The following is a 17,444-nucleotide window of genomic DNA, read 5'->3' as shown; positions in this document are numbered from 1 at the left end:
TAACTCTCACTATTTTCTAATAGTCCCAGCGACCCTCTACAAGGTCACATAGGTTTGGGGTCCATTCGTGGTTCGCATTCCACTTTTGGAGTATATGGTTTGTGTTGCCCCTATCTCTATGTTTCCCCATTGCATCCTATTGTAACGATACATTGTTTGCACTGTTTTCTAAGACTATACTGCATATTTTTGGTATTGTGTATATATATCTTGTGTATATTTCCTATCCTCTCACTGAGGGTACACTCTAAGATGCTTTGGCATATTGTCATAAAAATAAAGTACCTTTATTTTTAGTATAACTGTGTATTGTGTTTTCTTATGATATTGTGCATATGACACTAAGTGGTACTGTAGTAGCTTCACACGTCTCCTAGTTCAGCCTAAGCTGCTCTGCTAAGCTACCATTATCTATCAGCCTAAGCTGCTAGACACCCTATACACTAATAAGGGATAAGTGGGCCTGGTGCAAGGTGCAAGTACCCCTTGGTACTCACTACAAGCCAGTCCAGCCTCCTACACTTACTGATAGCAATATGTGTAAGAAACAAATGCCTGCATGCTGTTACTTGTGTCTTTCTCCAGTAGCACACCTATTTACTGTAATTAGTATGTAAGGTAACATCGGCTAGACAAAACTGGACCCAAAAGCTGGTACACTGTGACTGGCCTGTGTATTGTTTCCAGTGTGTTTCACTAGTATCACGCCAGCTTACCGTTACTAGAATGTACAGTAAGACTGGTCCAATATGTATACCATATCAAATTGTTTTACCATAAAACAAAGATATAGCATTGTTAAAGACATTACCACGTGAGGGACACAGAAATTGCATTTTAAAAGACATCTATGTGAACTTGCATCGATTAGAAGAGATAGTGACTGTGTGAGAGTTGTATGGTACTGCTAACCAAAGCACTGTTAAAAAGAAGTCTTTCCTCACTAGAGTTGTGATATGTCAATGTCTGAGGCAGTGGATTTTTAAATGAGCTAGGAGGCTTAGACTGGCTGAGTCACTGACAGCTTTGCACACTTACTGCAGAGAGTGACCAGACGAGAGACTAAGACTGAAATTTAGGGCACAGAGTGATTGCAGAAAAGAGTAAGACTCACTCTCACTTCCAGCATGGTGAGTAGACAAGAGAGTAAGCTAGTCCCACCACAGCTGGAATCCCAGAGTAGGTATAACTCAGTGCTAGTCAGAGTCCATGGTATTATATGTGACGTCTGCACTCTACAGCCTGCTGCACGCAGTAATAAGGTGTGTGTGAAGGCATATTTCTGGACAAGAGAATGTGTATAGCCCAGCAGTAAAGTATATGACTGCAGATCAAGAGGTCCCCAGTTCAAGTCTTGCTTTCCACTTCTCCTTTTAAGGAACAAAAAAAAATGTCTCTCTTACTTATTTCAATTTCTGGTGATTTCTCGAAAGTATGTCACAGAAAAACCACTAATTAAAAAGAGTTTTAGGTTTTATCTGCGTCCGTAAGAGGGTTGTGTGAAAGGACCAGCAGCCGGTCTCCATAGCAGTCCCTGTGACTAGTGAAGCAAGAGTAAGCTTGAGAGTGAATTGGCACCCTTGGCCTAGGACCTGCTGTCATGCTATGTATTTTGGTGTGAATAGTGAAGCAGCAGCTGTTTTGAGTGTGTCCGTCAGCTTGTAGCCAGGGGCATGAGTCAGGCTGTGTCCCAGACCCTGTGACTAATAAATCAGCAGGTGGTATAGAGACAGCCTATAAAAGAGGAAGCCGTTCTGATGAGATCCACAGCAGAAGTTTCTAGTCCATCCAGTTCCCGATATTACAACAAGGGGGTATAGCTCAGTGGTAGAGCATTTGACTGCAGATCAAGAGGTCCCTGGTTCATATCCGGCTGCCCCCTTAATCCTTTAAAGAAGCTGTCTATTTCTTTCTGTATTGCTTTTTACAATTCTTGGGGATTTTTTGAAAGTATGTCACACTAAAACGACTAATTAAGCAAAATAGCTCAAAGTTTTATGTGCATCCTTAAGACTCTTGTTGAAAATTAACAGTTTTCACACTCACACCCAGTAACTGCACCATGGATCAATCTGGGTGCCCCCTTCACACATGAAAGAAGCTTTCAATTTCTTTCTATATCATTTTCTACAATTCTTGGGGATTTATTGAAAGTATTTCACACTAAAACGACTATTTAAACAAAATAGCTCAAAGTTTTATGTGCATCCTTAAGACTGTTGTGCGAAAATTAACAGTTTTCACACTCACACCCAGTAACTGCACCAAAGATCAATTCAAGTAAAACAAGAGTCCGTACATGGGCACACAGAGACAAATTGAAATTTGTGTACACAGCATGATACTGTGTACTTTAATACATCTTTCTACATTCTGTAGTGTGCAGCACACAGATAATGTTTTACGGCATGGATTTATTAACAAGCATTGCTTCTAATATTAGAGCATATAGCAGAAATTGCAGATGCAAAGAAAAAATACATGGGTAAACAAATCACAAGTTTCTAAATTCCACTGTATTTACCACAGCACAGCTGATTTGTTGTGCTTTAAGAAACACTGTGTGCCTGTACAGCAGCAAAGATGTGAGTGTGTGGACACTGTATGCCCGTAATGCTTTCACAAATGTCCTTATACTGTAACAGAAGTCTCTGCAGTTTTAGAACTGAGTTTGGACAGTAGCATGTGTGCTTACTCATAGTAATATGTGTAAGAAACAAATGCCTGCATGCTGTTACTTGTGTCTTTCTCCAGTAGCACACCTATTTACTGTAATTAGTATGTAAGGTAACGTCGGCTAGACAAAACTGGACCCAAATGCTGGTACACTGTGACTGGCCTGTGTACTGTTTCCAGTGTGTTTCACTAGTATCACGCCAGCTTACCGTTACTAGAATGTACAGTAAGACTTGTCCAATATGTATACCATATCAAATTGTTTTACCATAAAACAAAGATATAGCATTGTTAAAGACATTACCACGTGAGGGACACAGAAATTGCATTTTAAAAGACATCTATGTGAACTTGCATCGATTAGAAGAGATAGTGACTGTGTGAGAGCTGTATGGCACTGCTAACCAAAGCACTGTTAAAAAGAAGTCTTTCCTCACTAGAGTTGTGTTCTGTCAATGTCTGAGGCAGTGGATTTTTAAATGAGCTAGGAGGCGTAGACTGGCTGAGTCACTGACAGCTTTGCACACTTACTGCAGAGAGTGAGCAGACGAGAGACTAAGACTGAAATTTAGGGCACAGAGTGATTGCAGAAGAGAGTAAGACTCACTCTCACTTCCAGCATGGTGAGTAGACAAGAGAGTAAGCTAGTCCCACAGCTGGAATCCCAGAGTAGGTATAACTCAGTGCTAGTCAGAGTCCATGGTATTATATGTGACGTCTGCACTCTACAGCCTGCTGCACGCAGTAATAAGGTGTGTGAAGGCACATTTCTAGAAAAGAGGATGTGTATAGCCCAGCAGTAAAGTATGTGACTGCAGATCAAGAGGTCCCCAGTTCAAGTCTTGCTTCCCACTTCTCCTTTTAAGGAACAAAAAAAAAATTCTCTCTTACTTATTTCAATTTCTGGTGATTTCTCGAAAGTATGTCACAGAAAAAACACTAATTAAAAAGAGTTTTAGGTTTTATCTGCGTCCGTAAGAGGGTTGTGTGAAAGGACCAGCAGCCGGTCTCCATAGCAGTCCCTGTGACTAGTGAAGCAAGAGTAAGCTTGAGAGTGAGTTGGCACCCATGGCCTAGGACCTGCTGTCATGCTATGTATTTTGGTGTGAATAGTGAAGCAGCAGGTGTGTTGAGTGTGTCCATCAGCTTGTAGCCAGGGGCATGAGTCAGGCTGTGTCCCAGACCCTGTGACTAATAAATCAGCAGGTGGAATAGAGAGCCTATAAAAGAGGAAGCCGTTCTGATGAGATCCACAGCAGCAGTTTCTAGTCCATCCACTTCCAGATATTATAACATGGGGGTATAGTTCAGTGGTAGAGCATTTGACTGCAGATCAAGAGGTCCCTAGTTCAAATCTGGGTGCCTCCTTAATACTTTAAAGAAGCTGTCAATTTCTTTCTGTATCGCTTTTTTCAATTCTTGGGGATTTTTTGAATGTATGTCACACTAAAACGACTAATTAAGCAAAATAGCTCAAAGTTTTATGTGCATCCTTAAGACTATTGTTGAAAATTAACAGTTTTCACACTCACACCCAGTAACTGCACCATGGATCAATCTGGGTGCCCCCTTCACACATGAAAGAAGCTGTCAATTTCTTTCTATATCACTTTCTACAATTCTTGGGGATTTATTGAAAGTATTTCACACTAAAACGACTATTTAAACAAAATAGCTCAAAGTTTTATGTGCATCCTTAAGACTGTTGTGCGAAAATTAACAGTTTTCACACTCACGCCCAGTAACTGTACCATGGATCAATTCGAGTAAAACAAGAGTTCGTACATTGGCACACAGAGACAAATTGAAATTTGTGTACACAGCATGATACTGTGTACTTTAATACATCTTTCTACATTCTGTAGTGTGCAGCACACAGATAATGTTTTACGGCATGGATTTATTAACAAGCATTGCTTCTAATAATTGAGCATATAGCAGAAATTGCAGGTGCAAAGAAAAAATACATGGGTAAACAAATCACAAGTTTCTAAATTGCACTGTATTTACCACAGCACAGCTGATTTGTTGTGCTTTAAGAAACACTGTGTGCCTGTACAGCAGCAAAGATGTGAGTGTGTGGACACTGTATGCCCGTAATGCTTTCACAAATGTCCTTATACTGTAACAGAAGTCTCTGCAGCGTTAGAACTGAGTTTGGACAGTAGCATGTGTGCTTACTGATAGTAATATGTGTAAGAAACAAATGCCTGCATGCTGTTACTTGTGTCTTTCTCCAGTAGCACACCTATTTACTGTAATTAGTATGTAAGGTAACATCGGCTAGACAAAACTGGACCCAAATGCTGGTACACAGTGACTGGCCTGTGTACTGTTTCCAGTGTGTTTCACTAGTATCACGCCAGCTTACCGTTACTAGAATGTACAGTAAGACTGGTCCAATATGTATACCATATCAAATTGTTTTACCATAAAACAAAGATATAGCATTGTTAAAGACATTACCACGTGAGGTACACAGAAATTGCATTTTAAAAGACATCTATGTGAACTTGCATCGATTAGAAGAGATAGTGACTGTGTGAGAGCTGTATGGTACTGCTAACCAAAGCACTGTTAAAAAGAAGTCTTTCCTCACTAGAGTTGTGTTCTGTCAATGTCTGAGGCAGTGGATTTTTAAATGAGCTAGGAGGCTTAGACTGGCTGAGTCACTGACAGCTTTGCACACTTACTGCAGAGAGTGAGCAGACGAGAGACTAAGACTGAAATTTAGGGCACAGAGTGATTGCAGAAGAGAGTAAGACTCACTCTCACTTCCAGCATGGTGAGTAGACAAGAGAGTAAGCTAGTCCCACAGCTGGAATCCCAGAGTAGGTATAACTCAGTGCTAGTCAGAGTCCATGGTATTATATGTGAAGTCTGCACTCTACAGCCTGCTGCACGCAGTAATAAGGTGTGTGTGAAGGCATATTTCTAGAAAGGAGGATGTGTATAGCCCAGCAGTAAAGTATGTGACTGCAGATAAAGAGGTCCCCAGTTCAAGTCTTGCTTCCCACTTCTCCTTTTAAGGAACAAAAAAAAAATTCTCTCTTACTTATTTCAATTTCTGGTGATTTCTCGAAAGTATGTCACAGAAAAAACACTAATTAAAAAGAGTTTTAGGTTTTATCTGCGTCCGTAAGAGGGTTGTGTGAAAGGACCAGCAGCCGGTCTCCATAGCAGTCCCTGTGACTAGTGAAGCAAGAGTAAGCTTGAGAGTGAGTTGGCACCCATGGCCTAGGACCTGCTGTCATGCTATGTATTTTGGTGTGAATAGTGAAGCAGCAGGTGTGTTGAGTGTGTCCATCAGCTTGTAGCCAGTGGCAGGAGTCAGGCTGTGTCCCAGACCCTGTGACTAATAAATCAGCAGGTGGAATAGAGAGCCTATAAAAGAGGAAGCCGTTCTGATGAGATCCACAGCAGCAGTTTCTAGTCCATCCACTTCCAGACATTATAACAAGGGTGTATAGCTCTGTGGTAGAGCATTTGACTGCAGATCAAGAGGTCCCTGGTTCAAATCTGGGTGTCCCCTTAATACTTTAAAGAAGCTGTCAATTTCTTTTTGTATCGCTTTTTTCAATTCTTGGGGATTTTTTGAAAGTATGTCACACTAAAACGACTAATTAAGCAAAATAGCTCAAAGTTTTATGTGCATCCTTAAGACTCTTGTTGAAAATTAACAGTTTTCACACTCACACCCAGTAACTGCACCATGGATCAATCTGGGTGCCCCCTTCACACATGAAAGAAGCTGTCAATTTCTTTCTATATCACTTTCTACAATTCTTGGGGATTTATTGAAAGTATTTCACACTAAAACGACTATTTAAACAAAATAGCTCAAAGTTTTATGTGCATCCTTAAGACTGTTGTGCGAAAATTAACAGTTTTCACACTCACGCCCAGTAACTGCACCATGGATCAATTCGAGTAAAACAAGAGTTCGTACATTGGCACACAGAGACAAATTGAAATTTGTGTACACAGCATGATACTGTGTACTTTAATACATATTTCTACATTCTGTAGTGTGCAGCACACAGATAATGTTTTACGGCATGGATTTATTAACAAGCATTGCTTCTAATAATTGAGCATATAGCAGAAATTGCAGGTGCAAAGACAAAATACATGGGAAAACAAATCACAAGTTTCTAAATTCCACTGTATTTACCACAGCACAGCTGATTTGTTGTGCTTGAAGAAACACTGTGTGCCTGTACAGCAGCAAAGATGTGAGTGTGTGGACACTGTATGCCCGTAATGCTTTCACAAATGTCCTTATACTGTAACAGAAGTCTCTGCAGTGTTAGAACTGAGTTTGGACAGTAGCATATGTGCTTACTGATAGCAATATGTGTAAGAAACAAATGCCTGCATGCTGTTACTTGTGTCTTTCTCCAGTAGCACACCTATTTACTGTAATTAGTATGTAAGGTAACATCGGCTAGACAAAACTGGACCCAAATGCTGGTACACTGTGACTGGCCTGTGTACTGTTTCCAGTGTGTTTCACTAGTATCACGCCAGCTTACCGTTACTAGAATGTACAGTAAGACTGGTCCAATATGTATACCATATCAAATTGTTTTACCATAAAACAAAGATATAGCATTGTTAAAGACATTACCACGTGAGGGACACAGAAATTGCATTTTAAACGACATCTATGTGAACTTGCATCGATTAGAAGAGATAGTGACTGTGTGAGAGTTGTGTGGTACTGCTAACCAAAGCACCGTTAAAAAGAAGTCTTTCCTCACTAGAGTTGTGTTCTGTCAATGTCTGAGGCAGTGGATTTTTAAATGAGCTAGGAGGCTTAGACTGGCTGAGTCACTGACAGCTTTGCACACTTACTGCAGAGAGTGAGCAGACGAGAGACTAAGACTGAAATTTAGGGCACAGAGTGATTGCAGAAGAGAGTAAGACTTACTCTCACTTCCAGCATGGTGAGTAGACAAGAGAGTAAGCTAGTCCCACCACAGCTGGAATCCCAGAGTAGGTATAACTCAGTGCTAGTCAGAGTCCATGGTATTATATGTGACGTCTGCACTCTACAGCCTGCTGCACGCAGTAATAAGGTGTGTGTGAAGGCATATTTCTGGAAAAGACGATGTGTATAGCCCAGCAGTAAAGTATGTGACTGCAGATCAAGAGGTCCCTAGTTCAAGTCTTGCTTCCCACTTCTCCTTTTAAGGAACAAAAAAAAAATTCTCTCTTACTTATTTCAATTTCTGGTGATTTCTCGAAAGTATGTCACAGAAAAACCACTAATTAAAAAGAGTTTTAGGTTTTATCTGCGTCCGTAAGAGGGTTGTGTGAAAGGACCAGCAGCCGGTCTCCATAGCAGTCCCTGTGACTAGTGAAGCAAGAGTAAGCTTGAGAGTGAATTTGCACCATTGGCCTAGGACCTGCTGTCATGCTATGTATTTTGGTGTGAATAGTGAAGCAGCAGGTGTGTTGAGTGTGTCCATCAGCTTGTAGCCAGGGACATGAGTCAGGCTGTGTCCCAGACCCTGTGACTAATAAATCAGCAGGTGGTATAGAGACAGCCTATAAAAGAGGAAGCCGTTCTGATGAGATCCACAGCAGCAGTTTCTAGTCCATCCAGTTCCAGATTTTACAACAAGGGGGTATAGCTCAGTGGTAGAGCATTTGACTGCAGATCAAGATGTCCCTGGTTCAAATCCAGCTGACCCCTTAATACTTTAAAGAAGCTGTCAATTTCTTTCTGTATTGCTTTTTTCAATTCTTGAGGATTTTTTGAAAGTATGTCACACTAAAACGACTAATTAAGCAAAATAGCTCAAAGTTTTATGTGCATCCTTAAGACTCTTGTTGAAAATTAACACTTTTCACACTCACACCCAGTAACTGCACCATGGATCAATCTGGGTGCCCCCTTCACACATGAAAGAAGCTGTCAATTTCTTTCTATATCACTTTCTACAATTCTTGGGGATTTATTGAAAGTATTTCACACTAAAACGACTATTTAAACAAAATAGCTCAAAGTTTTATGTGCATCCTTAAGACTGTTATGCGAAAATTAACAGTTTTCACACTCACGCCCAGTAACTGCACCATGGATCAATTCGAGTAAAACAAGAGTGTTAGAAATGGGGTTTTTGGTTGGCAGTCAGGTTAACACCTGTCCAAGCAAAAGCCCTCACTCTAGTCAGGGTAAGTCACACACAATCCAAGATTATCCTGTGCCCACCCTCTGGTAGCTTGGCACGAGCAGTCAGGCTTAACTTAGAAGGCAATGTGTAATGTATTTGTGCAATAAATCATACAATACCACCATATAGCAGCACAAAAATACACCACACAGTGTTTAGAAAAATATATAATATTTATCAGGATAATTGTAGGTCAAAAAGAATAAAGTTGCAATGGGAAATTATAGAGATATCACTGAAAAGTGATATAAAGTGTCTTAAGTCTTTAGAATATAAACAAAGACTTTTCAAGCACAAGTACCTGGTTTAGCGTGGAAAAATCTCCTCAGAGGGCCACAAGAGAAGAGGTGCCTGGAAAAAGGGTGTGTGCGTCGATTTCTCCCCAGCACACACGGACTTGCGTCGTTATTTTCCACGCGGGGAAGTCGGGCGTCATTTTCCGGCGCGCGGACAGTCTCTTTCTGTGGATCGCGGGGATTACCAGATGTCCCGGGTCTGTGCGTGGATTTTCCTGCTTGTTCTCCTGCTGCGCGTCGGTCTGCGGGGCTGCGCGTCGAAATTACGATCTCACGGCAGGCGTTGCGTCGATTTCTCCTCTAGACTTCGATCTGCGGGGCTGCGCGTTGAAATTACGATCTCACGGCATGCGTCGCGCCGATTTCTCCTCTAGAGGTCGGGCGGCGTTGTCCTTGCGAGGCCGTGCGTCGGATCTTCGATCGTCCCAAGAGCGTCGCGTCGATCAGCTTCGGAGTGCGGCATTTTTCTCACCGCGAAACAAGCTGTGCGTCGAAATTTTCGGCGCACAGAGCGTCCAAGTAAAAAAGAGAAGTCTTTTTGGTCCTGAGACTTCAAGGAACAGGAGGCAAGCTCTATCCAAGCCCTTGGAGAGCACTTTCAGGGCCAGACAAGAGTTCAGCAAGGCAGCAGGGCAACAGCAAGGCAGCAGTCCTTTGTAGAAAGCAGGCAGGTGAGTCCTTTGAGCAGCCAGGCAGTTCTTCTTGGCAGGATGTCGTTTCTGGTTCAGGTTTCTTCTCCAGCAAGTGTCTGATGAGGTAGGGCAGAGGCCCTGTTTTATACCCAAATGTGCCTTTGAAGTGGGGGAGACTTCAAAGAGTGGCTAAGAAGTGCACCAGGTCCTCTTTCAGTTCAATCCTGTCTGCCAGGGTCCCAGTAGGGGGTGTGGCAGTCCTTTGTGTGAGAGCAGGCCCTCCACCCTCCCAGCCCAGGAAGACCCATTCAAAATGCAGATGTATGCAAGTGAGGCTGAGTACCCTGTGTTTGGGGTGTGTCTGAGTGAATGCACAAGGAGCTGTCAACCAAGCCCAGCCAGACGTGGATTGTAAGGCACAGAAGGATTTAAGTGCAAAGAAATGCTCACTTTCTAAAAGTGGCATTTCTAGAATAGTAATATTAAATCCGACTTCACCTGTCAGTAGGATTTTGTATTACCATTCTGGCCATACTAAATATGACCTTCCTGCTCCTTCCAGATCAGTAGCTGCCACTTCAACAGTGTATGAGGGCAGCCCCAATGTTAGCCTATGAAGGGAGCAGGCCTCACAGTAGTGTGAAAACGAATTTAGGAGTTTTACACTACCAGGACATATAACTACCCAGGTACATGTCCTGCCTTTTACCTACACAGCACCCTGCCCTAGGGGTTACCTAGGGCACATATTAAGGGTGACTTATATGTAGAAAAAGGGGAGTTCTAGGCTTGGCAAGATCTTTTAAATGCCAAGTCGATGTGGCAGTGAAACTGCACTCACAGGCCTTGCAATGGCAGGCCTGAGAACAGGAGAAGGGGCTACTTAAGTGGGTGGCACAACCAGTGCTGCTGGCCCACTAGTAGCATTTAATTTACCAGCCCTATGCACATAGAGTGCACCTTACTAAGGACTTATAAGTAAATTAATAGTCCAATCAGGTATGATTCCGGGTTACCATGTTTTAGGGGAGAGAGAGCATATGCACTTTAGCCCTGGTTAGCAGGGGTAAAGTGCGCAGAGTCTATAAACCAGCAAAAACAGTGTCCAAAAAGTGGAGGGAGGCAGGCAAAAAGTTAGGGGTGACTACCCTAAGGCTGTCAGGTCTAACATGTGTCCCCCCTAGCTGAAAGTGGGGAGAGCTACCCGACCTCCTGGGAGCTCTCATCGCTAAGGCGGAAGTACCTGGAGAGACCATCAGCATTGGCGTGGTCAACCCCTGGGCGATGTTCCACCGTAAAGTCCATCCCCTGTAGGGAAATGGACCACCTCAAGAGTTTTGGATTCTCACCCCTCATCTGCATGAGCCATCTGAGGGGCCTGTGGTCTGTCTGAACCCGGAAGTGAGTCCCAAACAGGTAGGGTCTCAGCTTCTTCAGTGCCCAGACCACAGCAAAAGCTTCTCTCTCAATAGCACTCCACCTCTGTTCCCGTGGTAGTAGCCTTCTGCTAATAAAGACTACCGGTTGATCTCTGCCCTCCTCATTCAGCTGTGCTAGGACTGCCCCTATGCCATGCTCTGAAGCGTCTGTCTGCACGATAAATTCCTGGGAGTAGTCAGGGGCCATGAGCACGGGGGCCGTGCACATGGCTTCCTTCAGGGCGTCAAAGGCTTTCTGACAAGCCTCTGTCCAATTCAACAACCTAGGTCGTTTCTTGGAAGTGAGTTCTGTCAAGGGTGTTACAATGGTGCCATAGCCCTTGACAAATCTGCGGTAGTATCCTGTGAGGCCTAGAAAGGCTCTCACCTCAGTCTGCGTTCGCGGTGGTTGCCAGGCCTTGATAGTTTCAATCTTGGCCTGGAGTGGCTGCACCTTGCCACCACCCACTAGGTGTCCCAAGTACACCACGGAACCCTGCCCAATCTGGCACTTACTAGCCTTGATGGTCAGGCCTGCCTGTTGCAGGGCCTGAAGCACCTCCTTGAGGTGAAGCAGGTGTTCCTCCCAGCTGGAACTGTAGACAGCTATGTCATCCAGGTAGGCTGCACAGAAGGCATCCTTACCAGCTAGGACCCCGTTAACCAACCGTTGGAAGGTAGCGGGGGCATTTTTCAACCCAAACGGCATCACCCGGAATTGGTAATGGCCATCAGGGGTTGAAAATGCGGATCTTTCCTTGGCCCCCTCAGTCAGGGCGATCTGCCAGTACCCTGAAGTAAGATCAAACGTACTCAGGAACTTGGCAGCGCCTAGCCTGTCCACGAGCTCATCAGCTCGGGGGATGGGGTGAGCATCAGTCCGTGTGACTGAGTTGAGACCCCGGTAGTCCACACAGAACCGGAGTTCTGGCTTCGCACCTGGGGCAGTAGCCTTAGGGACCAACACCACTGGGCTGGCCCAGGGACTACTGGATTTCTCGATAACCCCTAGAGTCAACATCTTGGAGACCTGCTCCTTGATGCTGGCCTTCACCTTATCCGACAACCTGTAAATTTTGTTCTTCACAGGGAGACTGTCACCAGTGTGTCAATATCATGAACACAGAGGTGGGTCAGTCCAGGAGTAAGGGAGAACAGGGGGGAAAACTGCTCCAACAGCTCATAGCAGTCTCCTTTCTGGTTTAGAGTCAGGGAGTCAGACAGAATGACCCCGCTTACTGACCCATCACCTTCTTGGGCAGAGAGGAGGTCGGGGAGAGGTTCACTCTCCTCTTTCGTTCCTTCATCTGTGACCAGAAGCATGTTGATCTCCGACCTCTCAAAATGAGCTTTTAGTCGGTTCACATGGAGCACCCTTAGGGGATTCCTAGGGGTTTGGAGGTCCACTAGGTAAGTGGCCTCCCCTTTCCGCTCCTTTATTTCAAATGGGCCAGACCAGCGGTCCTGGAGAGCTCTGGGCTCTACTGGCTCCATTACCCACACTTTGTCTCCAGGTTGAAACTCTACCAGGGTGGCCTTCTGGTCATACCAGTGTTTCATCACCTCTTGACTGGCCTCAAGGTTACTTTGGGCCTCTTTCCAGAAGCGGGTCATCTGGTTGCGGAGGGCCAACATATAGCTGACCACATCCTGAGGGGGTGTCTTTGGAGCTTTCTCCAATCCCTCCTGGACAATGCTTAAGGGTCCCCTGACAGGGTACCCGTAAAGAAGCTCAAAGGGACTGAACCCTACCCCCCTCTGGGGGACCTCTCTGTAAGCAAAGAGAAGGCATGGTAAGAGGACGTCCCACTTACGCCTCATGGCCTCAGGGAGGCCACCAATCATGCCTTTCAGGGTCTTGTTGAATCTCTCCACAAGACCATTAGACTGGGGGTGATAGGGTGTGGTGAACTTGTAAGTTACACCACACGCATCCCACAGAGACTTCATGTATGCAGACATGAAGTTAGTGCCTCTGTCAGACACTATTTCCTTGGGGAATCCCACACGGGTAAATATCCCCATCAGGGTTCTGGCCACCACCTGTGCAGTTACGGTCCTCAGAGGGATTGCCTCTGGGTAACGGGTGGCATGGTCCACCAAAACCAGGATGAACCTGTTGCCTAAGGCAGTTTTGGGGTCCAAGGGACCAACAATGTCGATGCCCACCCTTTCAAAGGGGGTGCCAACGACAGGAAGGGGAATCAGGGGGGTTTTAACCCTTGTCCCTGCTTTACCACTGGCCTGGCAGGTAGGACAAGATCTGCAGAACTTATCTGAGTGTGTCCTCATTTTGGGCCAATAAAAATGGGTGACAAGCCTGTTAAAGGTCTTGCCCTGCCCCAAATGTCCTGCCAGGGGAATGTCGTGAGCCAGACCCAGTAGGAAGGTTCGGTAATATTGGGGGACCACCAGCGTACGTGCTGCCCCAAAGGCCGGAACCTTAGGCTCACTGTAGAGGAGATCATTCTCCCAATATAGGTGGTGATTGCCAGAGGCGTCACCTGCTGCCTGGTTTGAGGCTTGCTTCCTCAAACCTTCCAGAGTGGGACATTCTTTCTGCGCCTTGCAGAATTCCTCCCTGGTGGGTCCACCCTCAACTTGCCAGCCAGCAAGCTCAGGTAAGTCACCTAGGGCGGCAATGTCTTCCCCAGTTGGCTCGGGAGCCTCCTCCTCAGGAGCCCCGTCAGCTACTGTGGGAACTTCTGGGGCCGGTTTCCCGCACCCCTGGTCCCTCCTCCTGGCAGCTCTCTGGGCCATCGTTCCAGGCTCCAGATGCCCTTGACTTCCCTCTCGGTCAGCCATGGACCGTGTGGTCATGCAGACCCACTCAGGTAACCCTAACATCTCCAGGTGAGACCTGAGCTCCACTTCTTTCCAAGCAGTGTGCTCAAGATCATTGCCTAACAGACAATCTACAGGCATGGCAGGACTCACCGCTACTTTCAGAGTACCAGAGACCCCCCCCCACTCAAAGGGAACCAGAGCCACCGGTAGGTGACTCTCGCGATTGTCAGCGACTCTGACCTGGTGGAATGTATTAGGTACTATCTGCTCTGTTGACACCAGCTGACTCTTGATAGTAGTCATACTGGCTCCTGTGTCACGCAGAGCCTCCACCTTCTGCCCATCAATGGTGACCCACTGCCGGTACTTGGACGTATTTCTGGGCATGTGGGCCTTGGGCACCATTTCTCCCTCTCCCAGGGACACTAGGGAAATCTCAACCTGCTCCCCAAAGCTATTTGGGTCCATCTCCCCCCCGAGCGCTACACTAGTCAACCCAGGTGCCTGTCCGGTAGTGGACGGTGCCCTCTTGGGGCACTGTGGATCGCCTTTGTAGTGACCATACTGGTAACACTCCAGGCATTTGGGGCTAGATCTCCCTGACTTGTCATATGTCCCTGGCTTTTTCCCAAATTTGGAAAAGGAAGGGTTGCCACCCCCTCCCTGGGAATTCTTTTGGGGGCCTTTGGAGAGTTCCTTATCTGCAAGTTTATCTCCCCCCTCTTTCTTCTGTTGGGAACCCTGACCACCTTTGTGGGAGTCCCCCCCAGGTACCTTCTTGGACACTCTGGTGCTAACCCAGAGGTCCGCCTCCTCAGCAAGCTTCCTGGGATCAGTCAGCTTACTGTCCACTAGGTGCTGGCGCAAATCTGTATAAGTAGTATTGAGCATTTGCTCTCTCAGAATCAAGTTATATAAACCTTTATAATCCGCTACTTTGTTGCCCCGCACCCATCCATTCAGTGCCTTACTGTAGAAATCAAAGAAATCTACCCATGTTTGTGTGGTTTGTTTGGTGCTGTCCCTGAACCTCTGACGGTATCCCTCAGGGGTCAGCCCAAACTTGGCAAGTAAAGTGGCTTTCTGAAGTGGGTATGTGTTTTGATCAGGTTGATCCAATGTGAGAAGTGTGTCCCTCCCCAATGGCGGCACATAACCCCACATAGCTACCCCCCATTGCCCTTCAGGAACCTCATGAGCCCTTAGTGCAACTTCATAAGCAGCTAACCATTTATCTATGTCATCTCCCACCACAAAACTGGGCACCACATTTTTGGGTATACAAACCTTTTTTTCTCCAGCAGGTCCTGTCTGTATGCTGCCACCATTATTGCTGGATTCAGACTGTCTCGCCTTGATCTCCAGTTCTTTGAGACTCAGTTCATGAGCCAACAATAGTTTCTTTTCAGCCAAAGCTCTTTCAGCTTCCACCTGTTTGGCTGCTCTTTCAGCTTCCTCTTGAATCTGTTTGGCTGTTCTTTCAGCCTCAGCTTGTTTGGCTTCTCTTTCTGCCCTCCTCTCCTCCTGTTGAGCCTCAATTTTCAGTTTTGCCATTTGCAATTGAAACTCCCTTTCCTCTCTCCTTTCCTCTGCGGTCAGGCTTTGCATAGAGACACTGCTCCCTGGTCTGGAAGGGGGCACAATTGCAGTTGTAACACCATCCACAGATAGTGAAAATTCCTCTGAGGGGCCATGTTCTGGCTCCTCTTCTTCATCATCCTCTAAATGGGCTTCTGCCCAGGCCCTCAGCGCCACTTGGAAGTCCTCCTTTCTGGAGGCCCCTTGGGTGGGTACCCTCAATGCCCTGCAGAATCCTCTTAGTTGTTTGACCGTATATGTATCCAACTGGACTAGGTCAAAGTCCCCTGTCTGAGACCCAGTCAGAGACATGTTGAGTGAGGATTTCGTTTTTGAAAATTGTCAGGAAAAAAGTCGGATTTTCAAAAAAGAGATAAAAACCAAGTTGACCTTCAACTGTGGGTAGGTAGTGAAATACTTAGCTACTGTATGTCACTGCACAAATACAAGTCCTATCCTCACCGCTGATCACCAATGTTAGAAATGGGGTTTTTGGTTGGCAGTCAGGTTATCCCCTGTCCAAGCAAAAGCCTCACTCTAGTCAGGGTAAGTCACACACAATCCAAGATTATCCTGTGCCCACCCTCTGGTAGCTTGGCACGAGCAGTCAGGCTTAACTTAGAAGGCAATGTGTAAAGTATTTGTGCAATAAATCAAACAATACCACCATATAGCACCACAAAACTACACCACACAGTGTTTAGAAAAATATATAATATTTATCAGGATAATTGTAGGTCAAAAAGAATAAAGTTGCAATGGGAAATTATAGAGATATCACTGAAAAGTGATATAAAGTGTCTTAAGTCTTTAGAATATAAACAAAGTCTCTTTCAAGCACAAGTACCTGGTTTAGCGTGGAAAAATCTCCTCAGAGGGCCACAAGAGAAGAGGTGCGTGGAAAAAGGGTGTGTGCGTCGATTTCTCCCTAGCACACACGGACTTGCGTCGTTATTTTCCACGCGGGGAAGTCGGGCGTCGTTTTCCGGCGCGCGGACAGTCTCTTTCTGTGGATCGCGGGGATTACCAGATGTCCCGGGTCTGTGCGTGGATTTTCCTGCTTGTTCTCCGGCTGTGCGTCGGTCTGCGGGGCTGCGCGTCGAAATTACGATCTCACGGCAGGCGTCGCGTCGATTTCTCCTCTAGACTTCGATCCGCGGGGCTGCGCGTTGAAATTACGATCTCACGGCAGGCGTCGCGTCGATTTCTCCTCTAGAGGTCGGGCGGCGCTGTCCTTGCGAGGCCGTGCGTTGGATCTTCGATCGTCCCAAGAGCGTCGCGTCGATCAGCGTCGGAGTGCGGCGTTTTTCTCGCCGCGAAACAAGCTGTGCGTCGAAATGTTCGCCGCACGGAGCGTCCAAGTAAAAGAGAGAAGTCTTTTTGGTCCTGAGACTTCAAGGAACAGGAGGCAAGCTCTATCCAAGCCCTTGGAGAGCACTTTCACAGCCAGACAAGAGTTCAGCAAGGCAGCAGGGCAACAGCAAGGCAGCAGTCCTTTGTAGAAAGCAGGCAGGTGAGTCCTTTGAGCAGCCAGGCAGTTCTTCTTGGCAGGATGTAGTTTCTGGTTCAGGTTTCTTCTTCAGCAAGTGTCTGATGAGGTAGGGCAGAGGCCCTGTTTTATACCCAAATGTGCCTTTGAAGTGGGGGAGACTTCAAAGAGTGGCTAAGAAGTGCACCAGGTCCCCTTTCAGTTCAATCCTGTCTGCCAGGGTCCCAGTAGGGGTGTGGCAGTCCTTTGTGTGAGAGCAGGCCCTCCACCCTCCCAGCCCAGGAAGACCCATTCAAAATGCAGATGTATACAAGTGAGGCTGAGTACCCTGTGTTTGGGGTGTGTCTGAGTGAATGCACAAGGAGCTGTCAACCAAGCCCAGCCAG

General features: G+C 45.9%; 3 non-coding genes across 3 annotated transcripts; all 3 read left to right on the top strand.

Annotated features, from left to right (window-relative positions):
- Nucleotides 1–1,810: 1,810 nt before the first annotated feature.
- On the top strand, nucleotides 1,811–1,882 carry TRNAC-GCA (transfer RNA cysteine (anticodon GCA)). Its single transcript has one exon. It is a non-coding gene; the product is annotated as a tRNA-Cys (tRNA).
- A 2,090-nt stretch (nucleotides 1,883–3,972) lies between these two features.
- TRNAC-GCA (transfer RNA cysteine (anticodon GCA)) lies at nucleotides 3,973–4,044 on the top strand. Its single transcript has one exon. It is a non-coding gene; the product is annotated as a tRNA-Cys (tRNA).
- Nucleotides 4,045–8,305: 4,261 nt separating this feature from the next.
- Nucleotides 8,306–8,377, top strand: TRNAC-GCA (transfer RNA cysteine (anticodon GCA)). The gene has a single exon. It is a non-coding gene; the product is annotated as a tRNA-Cys (tRNA).
- Nucleotides 8,378–17,444: the final 9,067 nt, after the last annotated feature.

The sequence above is a fragment of the Pleurodeles waltl genome, chromosome 4_1, assembly GCF_031143425.1.
Source record: "Pleurodeles waltl isolate 20211129_DDA chromosome 4_1, aPleWal1.hap1.20221129, whole genome shotgun sequence".
Lineage (NCBI taxonomy): Eukaryota > Metazoa > Chordata > Amphibia > Caudata > Salamandridae > Pleurodeles > Pleurodeles waltl.
This window is presented reverse-complemented; position numbering and strand designations above follow the sequence as displayed.